The sequence below is a fragment of the Erithacus rubecula genome (genome assembly GCF_903797595.1).
Source record: "Erithacus rubecula genome assembly, chromosome: 18".
Taxonomy (NCBI): domain Eukaryota; kingdom Metazoa; phylum Chordata; class Aves; order Passeriformes; family Muscicapidae; genus Erithacus; species Erithacus rubecula.
The window spans coordinates 11,228,183-11,248,101 of record NC_136670.1 but is presented as its reverse complement, the minus strand read 5'-3'; the positions used below and the strand labels follow the sequence as shown (position 1 = coordinate 11,248,101).

At 39.2% G+C, this 19,919-nt stretch overlaps 1 protein-coding gene and 1 long non-coding RNA gene across 3 annotated transcripts in view; one reads left to right on the top strand and one right to left on the bottom strand.

The window, feature by feature from the left end:
* PHACTR3 (phosphatase and actin regulator 3) overlaps positions 1-19,919 on the top strand; it is a 97,800-nt gene that overhangs the window by 925 nt on the left and 76,956 nt on the right. The gene's annotated exons all lie outside the window — the stretch shown is intronic.
* LOC306809609 overlaps positions 1-19,919 on the bottom strand; it is an 89,020-nt gene that overhangs the window by 4,822 nt on the left and 64,279 nt on the right. The gene's annotated exons all lie outside the window — the stretch shown is intronic.

The window sequence follows — 19,919 nt, the reverse complement described above, 5'->3', positions numbered from 1 at the left end:
AACAGCCAGTTTACTCTCAGTTTCCCTGAATAGATGGTGGTCACACAAGAGCTGTCAGGTTTCTTTATGAGAAGTAATCAAAACAGCGTAAAGACAATGCATGTTGATCATCACTACCCACTACTGGTTTCTAAGCCTAGAAATGGGTTTAGGTTTTGGGTCAGCCTGGAGGAGAGACAGTCCCTGGATGCAATTTCAGGTTGAACTTTGCTCCCCTTTCTCAGATAACTGAGTAAATAAAATATTCCAGGCTCAATTCATACACCTGCTATATTGCTTCCTTCTGAGCTAATAAACATATTAATATTTGTATCTAATTGAAGTTCTTCTATTTATTTGCCTTATCAAGCAATTGTGAGCACATTGGTCTGGAGTGAAATACAAATTGAATAAAGGCAAACAGTGGATGGTTTATCCCTGATTCCCAACTGTTCCGATACCTAAGTGAAGGGAACAAAGGACTCTTCTAACATGAACTGCTCGACTCACTCCCAAAGGGGCAATCTTGACTGAAAGAGGAATGTGTGTTTCTGCCATTTGATTTCTGGAAGCAGGAGTGACTAATGAAAGGAAGGCGTGTGCAACCTCAGTTTTAATTCCTTTAGATTGTTTCCCGCTAATTAATTCTTTTGGCCTTTGTGAGATTTGCAACAAAGAAAGTACACAACATGTCTGACAAATAGACAGAGATATAAACATTATTGTGCTTTTTGTTAGGAGGAGGAACTGTCAATACCAAGGAGCATTTTTTCCCCTAATACAGACTCCATCAGATAAACCAGTGTCCCACTGCATGGCACAAGCTCCATTAAATGCAAGAGAAGGTGTCTCGTGTGTATTCTGTTATTTATGCAATATGTGGAGAGAAACAAAAGGTGTTAAATACAGATGGTTTCTGTCCAGGTAGGTATGAATAGTCAGTGGTAGGATTAGCATGTTTGGTAAGATTTTCAGATTTTAAATTTGTTCATCAAATAGTATTGAACATCTGTATGCTTCTAGATGATAATAAAATGAACCTAAATTGCTTAATTTAAATAAAATTTTACCCTACAGTGTTGTGAGTAATCATTATGAGCAATTTCATACATTTGACTACTTAAAAATCTGTAATATAATTTATATTATTTTAAGAATTATGAATGCTAGGTGACATAATTGCTGCTTATCTTATTTTACTATCCTGAAAAGTAATTTTACCATTCTTATTATACCAACATTATCATCTGTGGACTCTCAGTCAAAAGACAGTCTTAAGAGTGGGAAATGATATGTCCAAAGTTTGTGTTTACCCTGCTTGCAGAGAAACTATGTAGAGAATGTGAACATGTAAGATTCTTCATTAATCTAAAATCTTAATTAATTTTATTAACATGTTTAGCCCAGCTTTATGCAGGAAGTTTCAGTGCCATAGCTGAGAGTGCAGAGCTGGCAGCACAGAGATTTGCCCAAAGGAAATCCTGTGTTTCGATGCAATTTTCCTTTTCCTCCTGAAACACCAGTTTAACCAGTAGAACTGACCCATCACAGTGGGGTTTGAGCCTTGCTGGCTGTCTCAGAATCTGCTCTCACTGGACTAAATCATCCCTTTTAGCTGACCCTGAGCAATGTGAACATCAGATCCAGGAGCTCAGGATGAGCACGCTGCAGATGGTGAGGGTTGGTTCACCTTCCCTGTGCTTTATTTCATATTTTTATGAGCTATTGCTTGGGTGAAACGTCAAAGGGAGTTTCCCATGTGAGAGCAGAGCTGAAGTTTGGTTGTTTGTGAGGTTTTTGTTGAGTTTTGTTCATTTTTAAAGAGGACTCTGTTTTCATCCAGCAAGAGCATGGAATAACTCAGTAACTGGCTGGTTCAAACAGCCTTAGATGCTGATTTTTGAGAAGTCCTGCACACTCACAGTCCTGACTAATGCCAGCAGAAGCTGCAATTACTCCAAGCCTTGAAAAATAAAAGCTTCATGATAAAGCCTCTTATCTAGTGTGCTTTCCCTCACAAAGCATTCACTGTAGAAATGAAAAGCTATTTTATAACCTTGATTTAGAAGAGCTGTAATCTTTACAGACTACAGTGAATTTTATCACATATAAAAAAAACTTACAAAATTACCACATGCCACTACAATCTTACAAATATTCCTATAGTTAGTCAGATAAAAAGGTGTTCAGTAAACTAGACTCAGGGCAGTTAATAGCTATTTATTCCAAAACAGACATACAAATTCTTTGATTTAGATCCTTCGTGTGCAACTTTAATTAAACAGCAGCTCCTCACAGTGATCAGTAAAGACATCACAGTCATGGTCTAAGAAGAAAAGATGGACTTCAGTTCAGGCTCTACTGACAAAAACATAATTTCCTCCAGCATTTAAATGGTGCGTAGAGGTCCTATTGGTAATGCAGAGAATACTAGAAATAGTATGAGAAAGATAAGAAGGAATGAGTGTTTCTTTCTTTGATTGGATCAGTTATTTATTTTCTCCTTTAAGATAAAATCATGCATTTCAGCCTGCATTTAAGGGAACTATTTTATGGCCACTGAACAGTATTTTATGAAAATTACTGTAGTACAACAAACACTGGGCTTTGTGTTTGAGTCTGTTTAAGCTCACTGTCATGCTGAGTGAGCAAGCCAGCCTTGAAAAAGGAGGATGTCCTTAGTTTGGGAAGCAGACATCAAAATATTCATGTCTTGGTTAACTATAGACTGTTTCTAGACCAGGCTGTTGTTAAGAAAGTGTATTTCACATTATTCATAGAATCATAGAATGATTTGGGTTGGAAGGGCCCTTACAGATCATCTGGTTCCAACTCCCTGCCACCTTCCTAATCTGATGAGATCAGGCTGCTCCAAAAGCCCCATCCAGCCTGGCATTGAACACTTCCAGGGGTGATCAAGAATGTCCTTATCTCAATGTCTTTCCCCTCCTCCACCTTTCCAGATAAGGATCAAGAGAGAAAGGAGAGTCTAAAGAGAACAGATTTCAGAATCACCATCTAATTGAGAGACAGTTGCAGGAAGCCAAAATATTGCTCTCATTATATCCTTCCAGCAGTCACAGGGCAGAGGGAAGATTGACAGTCTCATTTGATTTGTATCATAAAAGGGAGGGATGCACAGACTGAAGAGGAACACACCATGTCAAAACTCTGTATTACTTGAGGAGAGACAGACAACCATGACAATGTGTGAAAATGTCACCCCCCCCCCCCCCCTTAATTTTGGGATAATCCATTTGAATTTGTACATGTACACATTGATGTCATCACGTTTTGCTCTCTGTGCTGCTGCCTTTCCTTCCTGGCACCACACAATTAAAGGAAATCTTCAGGATGGGCATTACTGAGCTCTCCAGCAGACCTTGCCAGTGGTCCACCATGTGTTCCTTGTGCTCCAGTGAAGGATCTGTAGGAGGCAAGGAGCTGCTGCAGTGCAGGCAGTGGTGTTAGATGTTGTTAACAGCTCTGTCATCATCATTTCTTGCTGCCTGGTGAAGGGGGGCTCCTCAGCCTCTCCTCTGGTGTGGTGTGCTTCAAGACCTGACAAGTTAAAGCTACTGCAGGGTGGCTCTTCCAGAGATACATGATTATGTCTAGCCAGACACTAATTCCCTTTTTATTTCTATTGATAACACGTGCAATCAGCAGCACTGTGCTCTGAATTAATTCCAGGTGAGAACAGATGCATGAGATTTAAAAGATCCTCCATCACTGTTTCTAGTTTTCATTATTCAAAAGTTCAGTAGCAGGCAGCATTCTTGTAAGTATTTTTCTAGGATGCTAAGAAACGATGCTGAGATGAGAATTGAAATGTTCCTTTTACATCTTCTTTCTTTGGGATGACCTGAAACCCAGCAGAGCCTCACAGGCAGTGTGAGGAAGGACATCAGCCAGCCAAGTAATGGCCAGGGAAAGTTGGCATGCAGGTACAGGATACTCTCCAACATAGTTTTTTCTTTCTTCTGTTTTGAAGTGTAACCTCCCCTGGATGGACTCTGCAACTCCATATCTATCATTGTCATCTCTTAAGATTTTTGGGTTGATTTAACTGCTAAAGTTGCAACTTAAATCAGAGATTTAAAGGCTTATCTGTGATGTCTTTGGTTGTTGCATAAATTTTCAAATTTGATCCTAATGCTTGAGCCAGGTTTAAAAAGTTGTTTTTTGGTTTTTTTTTTTTTTTTTCCGTCCAGAAAGATTTTGGTTTATATTTCATTTTTCTCTATCAACAAGTCTATTCTGTTAACAGAATTTGTTTTGCCTTCATTATATTTCTTCCAAAACAGAATTTTACCAGGTCTCCTACATCCTTTCCTTTATTAATTTATGGACAAAATTAGCTAATCAGTGCTTTTGCTCCAATTTATAATTGAACCTGATATTTTATATATTTGAAACTTAGTGATATTCTCTCACTCAGAAGTTCCTATTCCTAACCAAAGGGCTCCCTGCAGGAAGCTACTATTCCACACCTAATGGGAATACTCAGTAGTGACTAGAAACATGAAGGCAGTTAGTTAATATCCCATTTTCCTTTCCATTGAAATCCAAACCGAGTCCTATAAAACTTCCCAAAACATTTGCTATTTGTGTGAATGTAGAGATAGAGTTTTTTTTCTGACATGGCACCTGAAAAATCATCACCATATTGCCAAGTACCACAGTGGGAGTTATATTTTAAGAAATGGTCCACTGTGCTTTTGAGAAGTCTTTTTGTTTCTCATCAAATTTCCAATCCCTTCTTGGTTGGATCTAACTGGACCCCAAGTCCCTGTGATGCAGAGAAACTTCACTGGAAGCACAGAAATCCCTTTTTTCCTGTGTCCTGCAGAGTGAATCTCCTCTTTCCCCAGCAGCCCTTGTCCCTGGCCCATGACTCATCTCACCCATGGCAGCTCCAGCATTTTCCAGGAGGGGAGAATGATCTCTCCATCTCTGGAGAGGAGGATGGGCACAGGGTGCAGAGCTGGGACTTCCTGGACGTGGATTCTCTTGCTCCAGATGTGTAATTTTGGTCCTGCACACATAATTGGTGTCAGTGCTGGGGTATCATTACATTGGTGCACACATAACACAATCTGCTTTTTGCTGTTGCCTGAGTGTTTTACTCACTGATGCTCAGTTTACTTTTTGGGAATCAAGAGAGAGCTTGGTGGAGTTATGTTTTAATGCTGCTTTTGCAGAAATTAAATGAGGTCAGTTAATAAGTATGCTGTTCATGCTGAGGGTAGGCTTTAGGCTTTTCCAGGGTTTGAGTGTTCCCAGTGTTTGGAGATTTGTATTTAGCCAAACTGTAGAGTTCTGCAAAGGAAATGCAGAGCTTTAGTGGGGGAAAAAGTGTTTTAAAGTTGTCTTTTCTTCTAAATCCCAAGTTGGCATGTAGTCTGAATGTTGCTGAAAAGACACTTAAACCTTTAAAATCTCTTTATCCAAGAAGTGGAAATACTGATTATACACCATCAAAACCTAGACTGGATTTATGAGAGTGAGGTCATCATATTGGATAACTAGTGGTTTTTTATGTTTACCTTTGTCTTGTTAATTGAAGCTTTCTCTTTTATGTTTACCTTTGTCTCTTTAATTCAGGCTTTCTTTTAAAATAAAAATAAACCCTGGATTCGATTGCATACCTTAAACAAAAGAACTCAGACCTAATTTACACACCTAATAACTTGTGCACACAAGTAGTTGCTTCTCTGTGCAAATATGAGAAACTCATGTCTGTTAAATAATAAAAGATCTTCCTACTTTAGCTATGAATGAAGGTGGTTTAAGATTATTCATTCAGTCAATGTTTGCACCACACTTTGAGAATGGAATGAGTTACATAATACTGGGAGTCATGCTTGTCTGGAAATGTGGCTGTATATTTTAGTGAGTAGTTAAGTAACTGTTAATTCTTCCCAATCTTTAATTTGGGAACTCTCTTTCAAGACTGCCTAGGTTGTGCTATAATGAATGGGCTACAGCATTCATTTATTTATTTATAACATGGGGTTTTTAAACCAAATTTATGGCTTTGTATTTTTAAAATTTAATATGTGGAATTAATTGCCCTCGCTTCTCTAAGTCAGTCAAGTCCATAAATACCAAGAGTAAGTAAAACTAAATATGATACCTTGATTTTGCTTTGAAATGTAGCCAGTTTGGATGCTAATACAATGGATTCTTTGTGCCCATTAAATCCCATGCTTTTGTTTGAAATTCAAGTTGATTTATGGCCTAACATATACACAATTCATACATGCCCAAGAGAGAACCTCATATAGTGACTTGATGCAGGTCAATAGCTCCTTGCTTGAGTCTGCATAAATATTTCAGTAAGATGATCTGAATCAAAGGGGATCTTATCTTGCTTTCTGTAGAACAGTGATACTCTGGGTGAGCAGTGTGGACCTGTGGTTGCAGCTAAAGGAAGGCTTGTTATGCATAAAGCACTTCAGAATTTTTCATATAATGAAGAGACAGTTTGTGTGTTAATTTCCTTAATCTATTTTTTTTTTAACATCCTCAAACTGTTCAGCTGCTGCATAACCAGCAAGTGGACAGAGATCACTGCATTACATCAGACCAGTGAAGCCTTCACTGTTTTCTGAGGGCTGCTCCATCCCTCAGGCCATGCAGTCTTCCCTGTGCCTTGTCCATATTGATCTGCTGGGAATGGCTGTCACTTCTCATTCAGTTCTCACAGAATCCTGCATCTCATCTCTCAACTAAACAGCCTTCACCAAGATTGGGCTTTTATCCTTGAAACAACATCAGCAATTCTGCACTGGGTCAGGACTGAGGTGTGTCCAGCCTAGGACAGTGCTCTTGACAGGGGCTGGAAGCTTGGGACAGGCTGGGAGCAGAGGGAAGGGTGGCTGAAGGAACACACATGAATTCCACATGAAATCAGCAGGGTCAGTCTCCTTGCTGCCCCAAATGAGAGCCACAGGGTTGATGCTTTGGGCAGGTTTGCTCAGCATCTCAAGCCAGTCCTGCTGTCTCAGGGAGCTCAGACAGAACCTGGGTGGAAATCAGCCTCCAAGAGAGTTTCTTGGCTCCTGCAAGTTCATTTGTAATTGTTCCATCATGAATGAGATGAATCTGTGTGGAGTATGTAAATAGAGTGAACATGATAGTGTATGCAACACTGACTTAATTGGGTTTCTTTGAAGTTTATGCTTTGCAGATGGGACTTTGTAATTTTGTAAGCTCTGCATTAAGGATAGAAGAAAAAAAAAGTGATCTTTTTTTTTTTTTTTTAATTATAGCAGCTCTGTAGACTGGGTAGCAGCTTTCTGGGATTGCAGAGGTTTCAAGGAGAAAAACATCCTATTTTCAGATACAGCACTTCAGCTTAACTTCAGCTTAAATGTTTCCTTCCATGACAGCTGCTCATTTGACTTTGCTCCATGTTACAGTGCCTAGAAGGAGAGACTATGTACTCAGACTATCAACTATGCAAAGGAAGCTCTAGAAAAAAGAAATTGGAGTCTTGGACTCATACAAATTCTCCACCTGACCAAGATAAGTTTTAAATGCCTTGTTTCTTGTTTAAGTTGAGAAAATTAATGGAAAAATCAGAACTGAGATAAACTGTGAGTGTCACTTCAGATTTCACAGGAGATATTGAACTGCAGAGAACTTAATAACACATCTTCCTGCAAGTGAGGAACATAAGTGAATTCCTGCCACCTGGGAATCCCCAACATTTAGGAACATACCAGAGGTTCCTGAGATTGTGCTGTTTTCCTGCAAACTCCTGATACCAATTCAGGATGGAATGGCGTGATACAAAGCTGTGTATCCTCACGAAACCCTTGATTGTGTTTGATCTGTAGTGGGAGCAAATATCAGCCACTGCCCGAGGCTGGTGCCTTGAACCCTTGCAGCAGTGGGGAACTTAACAGATGACATGATCAGATGTGGATTTTCTTAAGGCAAACATAGGGAATGTGAACTGCAGCTGTCAAGTTGGATAGCAGAGAGACTTCTTAGTGTCATGGTGTACATTTGCTGCTGTAATTCAACCAGAAGAATAAACTGAAAGGAAGCCAAGTAAAAGATAATTTTAACATGTAGAAGTACAAAGGAGTGTATTTCAAAAATCCAGAATATTGTGCATGAATGAAAATGTTTTAAGAAGGAGCTGTAACTAATAGAAATTAATGTATCTCTCTTCATTAGTCCGAGGAAGTATCACTGAAGGCAACACAGGCTGGTCTGGAAATCTGGCATTGTTTCTGTCTCACTGGGTTGGTGCTTCCCTTACATTCTCTTGTTCTCATGTGACAGGGTAGAGCTTGTTGCAATTCTTTTATCTTCTCAGTCTATTTTCTTTACAGTTTTTTGACTTTTCTGCCATCCAGTTTGAGTTCATTTTAGTAGCTATCTCTTCTGCCTTAGCAAATTCAGCAGCTCCTTGTGCCAGAGCTTTCTCCCAAATGATTCTCATGGAAATAGAATGGTGTTACTGATGTAACAACAGAGAAGGCAACAAATCCTGCCTCCCTCCAGATCCAGCATTTTCAGTCCTCAGTTTGACCTTAAACTGCTAAAAATCTCATTTATGGCTGAGCACTTCAATCTGGCTCCTCTGTTGTCTGATGAAGAGTCAGACTGGGTGAAGCCTGTTCCCTTCAGAGCAGCAGCTCTCCTGTGGGAGCTTTGGTGTGGAGCCAAACCTGACCTCACACCCAGGCTTGAGGGTCACTGCTGTCATTTTCCATCAACTCCATCTTTCATTGAAAATTGCCCATGAGGTGCAAAGTTATTGAGGGAGACAGGAAATGAAGGGGTTAAACCACCCTTGTTTGTGAAAGAAGAACCCAGGAGCTAAAAACCAGGAGAAGCTGTTTTCAATAACTTGTTCCATTTATATTTTTCTCACTCTTGCTCTCACTACACAACTTCTAGGCTTCATTCCAACACATCAAGGGTCTCTAGTTCTACCAACCTTTTCTAAAAAAGCTGCACTATGACCTGGGGCATTACTCATCTCTCTTATTTGGGAGATGATATTTTATATAATCATTCATTTGCATCCTGCACCTGCAGAAAATCTATTCTGCTTTGCACCCTGAAATTTAATATTTGTTGATTCACCTATTTTTTTTTTAGGATTTTAGACATACTTTGCAGTAACTTTTAGAAAAAATCCAACAGTAAAAAAACCCCAACCTCTCCAACCCAAACACTTGGCACTGCCATGAGCTTATGAATTTTCAGATCTTGATTTGCTTGGCTGCTCTAATGAAATCATTATAAAAGAGTTAAGTTACTGAATGTACTTCTAGTGGCTTAGACATAAAATACCAGCAGAGAAATAAACCCAGACTTTTAAAATAGAAAGTATGGGATGGTGTTTTCACTCTATCCACAAGGACACATCTCTCAGAAGAAGGATACACTTCATATGTATTTTAGAATTTATTTTCTCATCCTATTAAAAGAAATGGAAAGCTAATTCTGGTGGGCTTAATTAATTAGGTTTTAATTCAAATTCCCCTCCCTCTCTCAATAAATTCCCCTGCAATTTGCCAGCAGAGCATTGCAGAAATCTTTTTTAGATCTTGGTAGCTGCTGTAAAATTGTCTGGGAACAAAATCTACTTTTCACCAGATTAATCTAAATGTACATATCCAAGTAGGGAAAAAGTGGCAGTAGCTTCAAAACTAACTTTCATTTTAAGTAGGTTTTTTTTTTGTTTTTTTTTTTTTTTTTTTTTTTTTTTTAAGAAAGAGGAGAACTTTGGGTATTACATCATCGTTTTTTAGAAATACTCAATTTTTAAACACAAGGAAACTTCTTTTTCCTGCTTTACATTAATAATCTGATTTTTAACCAGATATTGTCTGTTACAACAAAATCACAGAGACTTTGAAATATCTTTTGTGACAGAAAGGGACAAGACTAAGCATATCAGAGCCAACAGGAATCATGCAGATTAGAGATTTTGTTGTTATAGATCATAATATTTTCATAATACAAGGGAGATTACAGAAATATGGCATAGTCTTATTTTGTCTGACATTGTAAAGAAAGAAAGACTTAAAGGATTAGTCTTGGTAACTTAGCTGTTCCTTTGCAATGTATTGTGATATAATAGGAAATAATGCAGTGCAGATCCTGAACATGAAATAAACCCTCTGGTCAGAATCTCGTTAATGCCAGAAATGATTTAAACCCAGCCAACAGCCCCAGTTTGCTGTCCCAGAAATGACAACACAAGATGTGATGCCTCTTACTCTAATGCTGCATAAGAGCCTATCATGCATGTGATTAAGATATGATTCAACACGACTAATTCCTCAAGATTCACTTCTCTTCATTGTTAGAAACCTAAGGACAGCACAAGAGAGCCGGGTTAGATTTTAGATTGAACCTGCTACTTTAACAAGGAGTCAAATCCTTCCTTTTCCAGTGTCTGTCGAGAGATGGGCCAGGGAGACAAAGTTAAATGTTTTTTCACTCAAGTAAGCTAAGCACCTAATTTACACATTCATGGGACACAAAGCATCGCTCTCAATCACCGTAACGAGGCATTTGCACACCCACACACATTTATACTCGTGCTGTTGCTCAGCTTGCACCTGCAATGGTGGTGAATAGATGTGTAATTGCATCTTGAGCTGTTGAAAGCAGAGCTAGGCAAGGTCTATATAGCTGGAGTAAGTGGCTGCGTTTTCCCTTCACTTTGCTGTGGTCGGCAGCTTTTTGGAAGCTGTTTTCCCACATCAATCCTGCTTTTCTGTTACAGCAGCTCTGAAAAGCTTTTCCAAGGAGTCCTACAGGTGTTGGCTTTGAGTCATGAGCATGTTGGGTGTCTGCTCCCAGGGCTGGTGTCTCCTGCAGCTCAGAGCACTGAGTCCCCCAGCTGATAGCACTGGCACACTCTGATAAGCTCAGAGCAAGGGCAGGGGCTAGAGAGCCAAAGTTCAGGCATGCCCAGGTCTTGCAGATAAGGGAATTTGTGAGGAAGTGGTCAAAAAACTGGTGCTGAAAGATTGTCCTGAGAATAACAACTGTGACATACTGAAACGTGCAAAATTTGTCATGGCAGTGCTGATTTCCTGCCTTACAGCCTTCAGTCCCTCAACACCAGAAATCAGCAATCCCATCTTCAGGGGAACCACAAAAATGAAGTCCTGCCACTTCATTAAAGATCCAAGACATGTTCCACACTTAAGATTCATGACTGCTGCTGTGAAATTTTTAATTACACCTTCTAAAGCCCAAATTTTTGTTCCCTCATTTCCCTTGGAACATGCACCCTGCACAAACCAAAGCCATTGCTAGCTTGGATGTTTTGTAACCTCCAGAAAAAGCAGAGATTCAATTGCTGGCATTTCCCCATTGCAGCAAGCCTGACTGACCCAGTGCTCCTGCTCTCATCTTGTCATTTGAGTGGCTTTCAGAAGGTAGGACTTCAAAGCAAAAATAGTGTGTCTGTTTTATTTCATCCATTTTCTGCCCAAAACACACTCTGCCTGCTGAGATGTGAAGAAGGCTGTATGTATTCCACTGCTTGAGGTGATACCTGCTTATTTAGGATGTCTCCTATGACAGATGGGTTATTTACAGCAATTGTTTCCCAAAGATGTAGAAAGTATCATTTTCATAAATTGTCAGCAGCTTTGGGATCCCAAGTATCACATTCAAATCAGCAAATTCCAAGTGGCTTAAGCATCAGATTCCAATAACACTGATGTTTGAATAGTAATTATACATATTTTTAGAGTTTTGTGTGAAATGTAACAGTTTTAATGCATTTTTGCTGGGCATTTCACACCACTGACCATCAGTTTGTTGGACTGAGGATAATGGGAACTCACAATTACACATCTAAACCAGTGCATCACTGTAAAACTATTTGCACAATTTAAAAGCCTGGACACTAAACTGTGATTCCCTTTCAGGTCCTGTGCTATCATATAATCCATATCCATTGAAAATTGATTTGACATGCATAATCACTGTTTAATTGTTGTATCTCCTAAGGAGGCTATTTTATAGAAGTGAAAATAATAGTGTAGGACAAGTATATGGTTTTCTCTAATAAGCAAGTTATTCTGATTACTCTGCCCTAATAGCATAATTGCATTCTGGATGTTCTCTCCTCAGCAATAACTCTGGTAATTACAGTCTGTGTGTGGTCCAGGTCCTGGCAGGGGGCAAGGGGGTGGAATTTGGGGATTTGCTGTTGTTGATGTTGTTGCTCAAATCAGAATTTTAAAAATATGTGCCCAGATTTTTCTGCACTGCAGTTATGGTCAGGCTCTAGGATAATTTCCAGGATGAGAGAGAGAAGCTATCAGGTTTTAATTTTTTCATCATTGTTGCTGAAAAAAAAAATTAAAAATTGCAGCTTTCATTGGTGGAAGGAAGTGGGAAAAGTAGAGATAAGGAGGGGATGGCAGCTATCACCTGTTTACCTTTGTATTTGGCGTGTTTTCCTGGCAACATATTGTGTGAAAAGCACAACCCAAGGGCATCTGGATTTCTGACATTTTCTTTCTTCATGGCTCATGCCACTATAAATCCATCAGGCCTGCAGTCACAGCCTCACAGCAGCCTGGAGTGAGATTACAAGAGGCCAACCTTGAGCACCAATTCTGCCCCTGATATCCATATAGAAGAGGTTGCTCATGTTTCAGCTATATTTAGGACTGAATTTCAGCTGATGAAATACCACTATAAGAGCTCTTTCTCCCAGAAAATGTAGAGCCAAATATTAAGCCATTTAGTCATCAAAAGAGGTGAGAACAAAGCTTTCAGATCCAAGAGGATTTAAGTGTGGAACCGTCCTGTAGGAGTGCTTGGACAAATCTACTCTGATAGTCCTTAAGAAGTACTACAGAACCATCCTCATTTTCCAATTTTTCCCACCAAAAATTACATTTTCAGCTGTAATACTCCAGTCCTCCTTTCCTTGAAAAAGACTCCAGGAAACCAACCCCACCAAAAGATAAAAGCCAATTATGTATGTCTGTAACTGTGTTATTGCTAATGGGTTTATGCAGAAAGTGTTCAAATACTCAGATCACAGCACAAAGTGTTGAACAGCCCTAGCAGAACAGCCAAGGTTTGACAGGGCCCAAATAACCCATCCTGATGATGTGGCTGAGTCCTGGTGGGAAGAACAATTTCACTGCTGTTGCATGGGGAATTCTTGTTCCATAAACAACAACCTCAGTTCTCCTGGGAATCCTGCAGTCACTTCAGGAAATAATGCAGCTTCCAGTTTGTTAGTTTGTGATATGCACTTTGTTTACTATACAAGAAGAGATTTAATGAAATGGCTTGGGGTTTGAAACGGGATTTTTCAGCTGTTCATAATGTTGAAACTGATTTAACCATTCACCTGGATTTGTGATGCAGAGCAAGTAATTGCACAAGTTAATGACAATTACAATAACTAACAGGCATAATGAAGTGTTTTGCATATGTACTCATGGGACTTTTGTGCATGCAAATCATTTGTATATTTTGTACAAATTTTCTTCACTGTATGTAAAAGAACTCTTTTATATGTTGTTGCCATGCCTATTTTATTTAACACAGGATATAAACTAAACATTCAAAGAATTCAGGCACCCAGTTACCACTGATTTATGTGTTATAATTGACTGACTGCTTAACCAGATTGCATGAATAATGCTTCTTTTTCTAATCAAAGGTTCATTCTTATGTATTTGTCTCAGGTAGATCAAGGGCTGTATTTTTTACTAGAAATACAAAAATTTTAACTGAACTTTAAGAAAATCCCTGTGGGGATTTTCTTGAGAATCTACCAGTGGCAGAACTTTCCAAGAGTTGATAGCACAGAGGTGAGAATTTGTCAGACTGCTCTTCTTCCTTTGGCTTTGTTTCATTACTTCAGTGTTTCTTTCTTATTTTTTTGAGACTGAAAAAGTCATACTGCTACAAGTAGTTAAGCTTATTCAGTTTCACTTGCTCCTGGTTTCTCCACACCTAGTTCCTTTTCAGGTGACTCCAAGAGCCCAGGATCCTTGTTCGGTAGAGTAAGAATTTTTCTTTGTACATTTTGCTTTTGGAAGGTTCTGATGAGATTAGCCTTGAGCTATCTGCATAACCCATTTCATCATGAAATGGAAAAAAAATAAGTGGGGAAGAATCCCCTAAATTCAGGGAACCAGCTTGCACAGGGGGGCAATCCAGGAAGTGTAGCTCTATCAGTGGAATGGTTTGGCAGTTCTGTAATGCAGCCCAGACTTCTTCCAGGGAGCAGAATGACTCAGAGCAGAGGAGACAGAGCTAATGATGGCTGAAGAGTCCTAATGATGCGTGTTGTGTACAAACAAAGTACAAATCCATTATATTCTGCTTTCATTTTATTAATTGGTCATTCATTACCCAATGCACTGTCAATTAAGTGGCTCTAAAGAAATTCATGGTATCCTCCTGTTCCTTTTATTCATAATAAATATGTCAGTCTCTGATTAAATGCCTGAGTGGTTAGAACATGTTTAGAGGATATGACATTGTCTACCTCTTCACAGTATGACCCAAGGCTCTGATGACACAATTAAAGCATGCTCCAGCAGACAGACCAGCTCCCCACAGTGAGCTTCCTCAGTGGGCTCGTCCAAAGTCATAAGGGTTATGATTCAACCTAAAATCAGTCTCCAGGAGTGTCTCAATATACACCCTGCAGGAGAGTGTTCAGTGTGTGTATAGCTCAGAATTCACTGAGTCTCAGCCTGTGCTGGAGTGAAGCTTGAGGTAAAACCCAGGAACAGCCACCCCTGCTTAATAAAATCACCAATTCTTATTTCAGAGCATTTGGAAACAGATAATGTTTAAATTCTGACAAGCAAGGTACCAAATTGTCATGTTAGTCTGGGAACACAGTCAAATGGTTCAATCTATTCTAATTTGGCTAATTTCTCCTAAAAATTATAGTGGTCTCTCCCATTTAACAAAATTAGGCAGCATCTGTGCAAAGCAAGGTTTAAATAGCCAAGCATATGTTTTGCACACATGCAAATAAACTTAATTAAGAGTTGCACTCAGTCACAGAGTGAACTGACATAAGGTATTGGATTAGGACTGAGCACTTGTGTTTGGCTGTGAGCACAGGCAATACACTTTTCAAACACTGCAGAAATAATCTAGTGCATACAGGCTGATGATGGTGACAGGAAAACTGTGACACAGTCAAGGGAATATGCAGATAGAAAGTATGGAGGTGCAAATACATTACTCATCAGGAGCTATTTGCTCAGCTCTAATGGGTGTCATTACATCTGACTAAATCAGTAAGGGCTGTGAAGGCAAATTTGGGTCACGCTACCACCTTAATTAGTAACTACCAATCTTACTAAGCTTATTGCCTTCCCAACCAGTCAAAAACCCCCAGACTTTTGCCTCCAGTTCCCCAGATGATCTGTAATAACTTTCAGATTGCATTTTATTTAACTGATTCTGACCTGAAACATGAACAAGTTTTATCTTTCTTAAAAAATAGAGAAGTAGCTAAAAATGCGAATTGGAGAGAAAGTCCTTGCTTCTTTTTATAGTCACAGTTTGAATTTCATGCATGGCAGTAGCTCTAAGGCACTGAAGCTATTAGATCATTTCTAGTTCTACCTAGTAGCTGTTTTAGAAGAGAGAAAAAAACCTACTCAAATATATTTAAAGATAAAAGCAAAACATGAAACACAGCATTTTGAACGTATGCGGGCGGCTGCATCAATGGCATTCACAAGCCAAGTGCATTCTGAGACAATCCCACAGAGCCTGAATTCACAGCCCAAGCCATTACATAAACACTGCCTGCTTTAGTGGATGTGGCTGTTTCATCTCCAGTGTAGCACTGGGAGATGGCAGTCACACATCCTGACCACAGCCCCTCATTTTGTCCCTCATTCACAGCAGACCCAACAAACCAGTGCCAGGGGTGGCTCTGTACCCAAACTGGGGACAGACACTTGGGCCCTGCAGTGAGACTGGCACCAAACATACTCGACCTCCTGAGATCTCTGGATTTCCAGCTGGTGGAAGATGATTCTCCAGTGGGATTGGGAGAGTTAACTCAAACTGGGGAACTGGTGTGTTCTCCTTATGTTTCACTTTCTCCCACATACAGCCCCATTATCTTTAAAATGTTTGAACTGCTTTTACTGGGCGGGGAGGAGAAGATAAGGAAGGTAGGTTTTTGTCAGAGTAATTACCTTATTCTCTCTGTCTTAATCACCAGGGTAGGCTTATGTATCCTCACATTTGGGAAAGCAATCCTGAATTGCTGTTGGAAAACCAACCTGGAAAAGTCATCCAGATGTGTATAATGAAATAAACTAAATGGGTATAAAAATCTCTAGTGCAGTGCCTTAGCAGAGGGCCATTAATTCTTAGAATGCAGTCATAAGTATTGGATCCTCACCTAAGCTTGCAAGCACTGCCATGTGCTGCCCTTTCTGTGCAGGTCTGGGGGCACTGGACATGCTGCTGCAAATAATGCTTGTTAGAACAAGCTCCTGGGCAGTGGGAAATATCTGGGGAAGAGTTGTGTAGCTGCTTGTTTTTCCATACACTCAAGGTAAAAGGTTTGCCTAATGGAGAGATACAGAGACTACCAGGGATTTTGTCTGTACTGGAAGCAGTTTTGCTTTTCCTATTATATTTGTGCTTCCTTTTCTTTCAAAGGGATTTGGGGGTGCTTAGTGCTTTGAAGTGCTTTGAACACAGTGAATAAAGGGAATGTGGAATTCAGGCTTTGGAAGGACCTGTGAAAGTCAACAAGAGATGGGCTTAGAAATAACCCTGGAGTGTTAACATTCTACTACAAGGACTGCCTGTAATCCAGTATGGTATTCAGTTGCTTCTTATGCTTTCATAACCAGGGGGTTTATGGGTTGTACATATTTTATATATACTGACAACTATTTTTAGCCAAAGATATTTTTGATCCCAGACGCTCCCACAGGATTGGAATTGGCCTTTACTTTGGTCTGGTTCAACCTCTGAGCTGACTCAGCACAGTAATGATTTCATCCTGAGATACATCCTTTACCTAAGTGACACATTTGTGAAACAAGAAAGGGAAATTTACAGGGACTCTAGTGAAGATCAAAAGAGAATCCGTATCTTAAATTTCATCTTTTGTTACTACTATGCAAGAATAGAAAAAATATTTTTTTTCTGTCCTCTGCACGACATGATTTGTTAGACACTCATTCTGTAGTAGAAAGATGCTAAAGCAGGTTTCTTGTTAAAAACTACAGTTCATTCTGTTTTTCTAATACAAGAACATCTGTGTTTTCCTGAACAGAAGTTACATGGTGCTAAAGTAATAACTGAAAAGATCTTTCCGTTTCCATTGAAGGAAACAGTTGAACTTCCTTCTACATCAAAGGATCTCTTTCTGTTCTCCTGGCCATTTTAATGGTTTTCTCTAGTAAATCTGAAGGCTAGAAGAGCAGTTGTCATGGGAACTGGCAACAGATGACTCAAGAAAACAAAATTAAATGTTGGCTTGATGTCAACAGCTAATCTAGTGCCCTGCCAACTGCAATCACAGCTAACATGAGCCTTGCCCAGCAAGCTGTGATTTGAAAGGAGTTGCAGCCAAAGATAGAGTTTCTCACCCCATGAACAGGAGAACATTTAAAAAACTTAAACTAATGAGGGGACCCAACGACTTTGGAAACAGTGAAACTTAGAAAAACATTCTTTATAATTGCTGAGTTAGAGCCTTTTACAGCTATAAATCAGGGTTTCTTCTTTGACATCAAAATTGTGATGTCAAATTAATTACCATTTCAAGATCTGTCTTAGTGTTTTCAGAATCCATATGATTGATTTGTGCTGGGAGAGAGTCCAAAAATTGTTTCAAATTGTGGTTTTAGTGCATCTGTTATCTAGAAAATCCAATTCTTATGCTATAATCTATTTTGCAAAGGAACATCTTTAAGTATATAATTTTTAGACATGGAATTTAAAAACTTTTCTCCAAGAAATCATATCTAGCTTCTTTTGTCACCAGTAGATTTTAAGGCCTAAAGGGCTGCATTGAAGACTGTAATTCAGAGAATATATATAAAATTGTATTTTATTTCCAGTGATGGAAAATACAGTCTTTGCTAAGAACAATCTGCTAATACTTGGCTCCTCCTAGTGACTGTTAAATTAGCCCATATGGAGTGTAACAGAAAATAGAACAGGTTTGAAATAAAATAAGAGCGTGTTTAGAGCTTGTTTACATAAACACAGCCTATGAAAATCCATGCAGGTTCACTTATGAAAGTACAGTGGATTAATTAACTATTAAAATCTGTGTGGACACTCATGTTGAGAATTAAAGTGAGCTCAATTTAATTTAGCTTTATTCTGTTCCAAAGTAAATGAACCTAAATTGAATTAAGATTACTTTAATTCTAGGAGAAAGTATTCATGCAAATTTACTATGGTTTAATTAAACTACTTCCAAGCACGCACACTTAGGTAAATTGGATTAGATTTTGTAAGCATTTCCATGTAAAAAAACCCATAGGATTCATGGAAAGGACAACTTTTGGTCTGAAAAGTCTTTGTGTGCAGTAATATATCATTCTGGCCACTTAAGTAAACACGGAGTAATTGATTTTTCTCTTTGTTCTGGGATTTCCCATGTGCATTTTTGCCATGTTCTCTCTAGTGCTGTACACATTCCAGGTTACTTAATTGGGAAGATTTTCTAACCTTACTGCAGTTTGGGTTTTATGAACAATGTACCAAAATTGTCTACACCCACAACACTTGGAAGTTGTGGAAATTTTAGACTCCCAGGCCAGCTTTGTTGTCAGCAGTAAATTGTCAAAGAATTTGTTCAGAACCTACAACAAGCCTTTCTCAAAATATTAAAGCTCTCATTAGCTTGATACATAATAAATCCAGTAGGATCTCATTTTTACATGCATAAAATATATTAAGATGCCTTCTGAATGAGCATCTCACATGCATCTAGATCAGTTTAACTCAGAAATAGATTAATCTCGCTATACCCAATGCATCTCCATGTTTTCCATACTCAGAGGGAATAAAAATCAGCTGAACCTACACAGAGCCAATCTCTATATCCATCCATCCATTGAAGGGACTGAAAATGTGTGTGTGTCTCAGTCTGCTTGCATGGGGCACATGTTTCTCTTTTTTGGGGATGTGTCTGAGGAGCAGACAAGCAGTGCAGAGAGCAGTGGGTTTCTCAGGTGGCAGTGCCCTGCCCTGGCAGGTGAGCGTGTCCAGGACGTTGCTCACGTGCTGTCACAGGCTCTGGAAAAAAGCTCATTTGTGGCTTGTCATGAAGCCAAGGGGGAGTTGTGCTACAATTTAATGTCTTTGGAGATTGTTGAATTTATGGTCTTCAAGCCTGTGCCTAAAGGCACTATTTAGCTCATATATTGAACATAAAGAGTTCAAAGAAAATTACATGCAAGTGCAAGTGCTCAATTCATCTGGCTTTTCTTCCACTGAAGCTGCATTGTGCATTACTTAAAGTAAATAGTCTTACAAACTTACCTCACATCTATTTGCATTATATTCCACATAAAATGGTCTATAAAGAATGCAGTTAATGAATAAAATATAAGGTTTAGATTAAAAAACAAACCAACAACTTCTCCATTTCTGTTCAACGAGTGTTTGAGATTTCTCTGTGTTTTTGATGGGAGTTTTTGAGTTTTTAATGCATCAAGGTCCTTTTCTCTGGGCTGTGCATAGTCCTGAGCTGACCTTGGTGCTGAACACTGGCGGGTCCTCCCTGCTCCTCATGACCACATCCCTGGGACTCCCAGGGCCAGAGATAGCTGTGAGTTTATGGGGATAAATAACACATTGGGATATCCTACTCTTATTAACTGATTGATGTAAAGACAGTCTCAAATTCTTACATCAATTTTGGAGGGAGGCTGATGAAGAGAGGCCCCAAGCAACCA